Raw genomic sequence first — 3,376 nt, 5'->3', positions numbered from 1 at the left:
AAAAAAAAACAATTCAGGAAATACACAACTTTTTAATATTAAACCTAATGGTGTTGAATGCTGCATGCTGACTCAGTAGGAGACAGATCCTAAACATAAACATTATAATAAACATTTGTTTCCCAAATAACATTCTCAATGTTCAGAATGCTTAAAGTCATGAGCTTTTTTAAAAATGTTTAACTGAAACCTGGAAATGTGCTATTTCATTTCAAAGCTTGTATTATATCTATGATATAAATGTTTTTTTATATAAAATTAACCCATTATGCAACAGGGGTTTGAGCAAAAGTCACTGTGAATAAGGGAATTTATCAATATTAATTAGCCGTTTCACTACATTATAGATAGCTGAAGGATTATGATACAGTATATCGATTTCGCTACAAATTGACAAGCATATTTGATGACACTTACCAAACAAGTTTTAAACAGCGGAGAAATAGTTCACCACGACGATAGCAATGCAATGTTTGACTGCATCTCCCTATGTGATATATCTGTATTTGGGTATATACAGATCACGTAATTCAGGGAGCACTGTTACGTCAGGTCACCAACCATTATTACGACGCTCATATGTCATAGAGCTCCTTAGGATGTTTGTATAATCTTTATCCAAATTTTCATATGGCCGCAGTTACGGCGTTTATTTTACAGTTAATGTAACAGGGTGTCATTATATTTTTCTGTCTTTATGGTGGCAGACCACTTAAATAAATCTGAGTAGGCGGTTTCTACAAGTGGGTCAGATAAAATATTAAATATACAGTAAAAGCTCACACCTATTCATACCCTTTATGTACTGTATATCTACAATTACGTATACTACGTATACAGTTATCGTATACTATAATACGATAACTACCATTACAAAATGTCTCCCTTTTGATTTGAAGTGGTTCTTTTAAATAAGTAAATTGCAATCACTTAGCCTACATCTGAGCTCCTAATTCATCGCGACGACGGACTGAGACTCCAGTCGGATTTGTGAGAAGGGGTGTGCCTGTTTTAAAACCGATTCATACGTCTTAAACACATGGACATAGATAGCAGTCTGTGTTATATAATTTATCTTTTTATTTTATTTAAATTTAAGTATCACATACACATTTTCAAAGTAACTGTACCCCTTTTAATTATGATCCCCATCGCTCACAGCTCCGAAGGTGAGACGAGGGCTACTTCAGATGGGATTTCCAATATTTCTCTCTTAGCTTGTATACCGGTGGAAAGGAGAGGGGTCTTAAAACGTGTTGATAGTAAGATTGGGATGTATTTGCAGTCTAGATATAGTTTTTTTAATGTTCGGAGCCGCCACAGATTCATTTTCTTACGACTGCTTTTCTGGATGACAATGACAATGCAAACGATGGTGTTAAGGCGAGGCTGTGCCTTAAGGCTCCTCTGCTTACAATATTCAGCGCGTAAATCGCAAACGAGCGCCTTCCCTTACGATGAAAATGCAGAAAATAAGACCACGAGATTTAAACCTACGGCTTACAAATTTATGCGTAAACACTAAAACCGTATCTTTAGCAAAACTGGCGAGACAATGTGTTTTATCATTTAAAAAAGTACTGGAAAATAATTAAAGGTTATCACGATAAACAGAGGTTACTGATCTACTACTGTACGCTGTGACCAAAAATGAGAGTCCCCCGATCCTCGCAGCCTTCATGCTTTGGTCTTGGCCTGGCCGTTTTTTTTAAGATAATGGGGTCAAGTTAAGAAATTATGCAAGTTTCTAATCAAATCCAAGGCGCCTCGATCTCCTAAACATCTTTAGAAGGCCGACGGACCACACTGCACGGTCCGGGTCCGGGCCCTGACCCGGTTCTGGATAATGCCAGCTTAAAGTGAAAAATTCTACTGTACATATTATGTTTCTTATTATGGTATATATGTATAATATAGCGCGACCGCTTCACGAAGCTAGAAAGAAAGTTATCCGCCATTTTTATTTTACCTGCAATTGAATTTGCCATTAAAATCATTATTAATACCGCAGCTGCTAAATAACTTACCTAAAAGCGTTCAGATACAAAAGCACTTGAGCTGTAATGTTTGTATACTGTTGGCCCGATGACCTACTTCAAGAAGAATTGTTACATAGACCGCCAAGGACTGTCATCACACTTTACGTCATAAAGCGCTTTAAAACTTTAGACAAGTTCAACACCTCATATTTTGTACTGTTTATCATGGTAAAAGCAACTCAAAGCAATTATAAAAATGATCGAAAGGTAAAAATACAAGCTTATACGAGCTGTCGTTTTAACATTTATAACATATATTTAAACAAAACATATATAATCTATTTTAATAAAATAGAAAAGTGTTCTTAGTCTTCACTTAAAAGCTGTTAGAAGCTACCTTTCTGACAAGAGATTTCTGTGAGTTCCACAGTCTCAGTGCATTAAAGTCAAAACCAGTTGCTTTTTATTTCCTCTTTTACGACAGAGCAAGGAGGGTGTCCACAGACCACTGTGCACCTGCAGACTGATATGGGGGGTAAAAAGTCTAGAAGTTAGTAAATAAGATTTTAGCACATGTTCTAAAACAAACCGGACACCTGTACAGTGATGCCAACACAGTGCTCTGAGCTCCTTCTTTGAGTTAAATCCTAGCATCTGCATTTTTTACAAGTTGTTGCTATGGCAGAGCATGACCAGAGCATAACAGAAACCACCCATTTTCTAACCGCTTCATCCAATTCAGGGTCAGGGGGTCAGGGGGTCGCGGGGCACGGGGGAGCCAGAGCCTCAGAAAGTAATAAGCAGGAGATACCTGGGACTGGATGGTAGTCCAATGCAGGGAAGACACAGACACTCACCAATTATCCCAGAAGCCAATTAACCTACCAGTAGTTCTTTGAACTGTGGGAGGAAGCCGGAGCACCCAAAGCAAACTCATGCAAACATGGGGAGAACATACAAGCTCCATACAGATAGCACCCCAGGTCCAGAAGTGTACCCAGGGCCTCAGCACTGTGAGCTAGCAATGCTAAACGCTGGGCTACTGTGCATGCTAATTTCTAGGCATCAGGTGATCAATCAGGTAGTGTTTCTCAGATAAAAGGACACCAGTTATTTAGTATGAGATTCAAATTGACCTCAGAACAAAATATAACTTATGTTATATAACTTATATAGAACTTACTACAGCATAACTGTCTTATTTGGCTCTTGTAGAAAATATTAACAGCATGCCTATTAAACATACAGTATCTAGCAATCAGCAATCAAAATAAAAACATTTCCAAACATGGAAACTGCCCAGTTAATGAAGCATTTCAAAGACATTAATCTATTCAATAATTACAGTTTTAAGTAGATAACAGATTTATATTCAGATTACGAAAGCATCATAACAA

The sequence above is a fragment of the Lepisosteus oculatus genome, unplaced genomic scaffold, assembly GCF_040954835.1.
Source record: "Lepisosteus oculatus isolate fLepOcu1 unplaced genomic scaffold, fLepOcu1.hap2 HAP2_SCAFFOLD_44, whole genome shotgun sequence".
Classification (NCBI taxonomy): Eukaryota; Metazoa; Chordata; class Actinopteri; order Semionotiformes; family Lepisosteidae; genus Lepisosteus; species Lepisosteus oculatus.
This window is presented reverse-complemented; position numbering follows the sequence as displayed.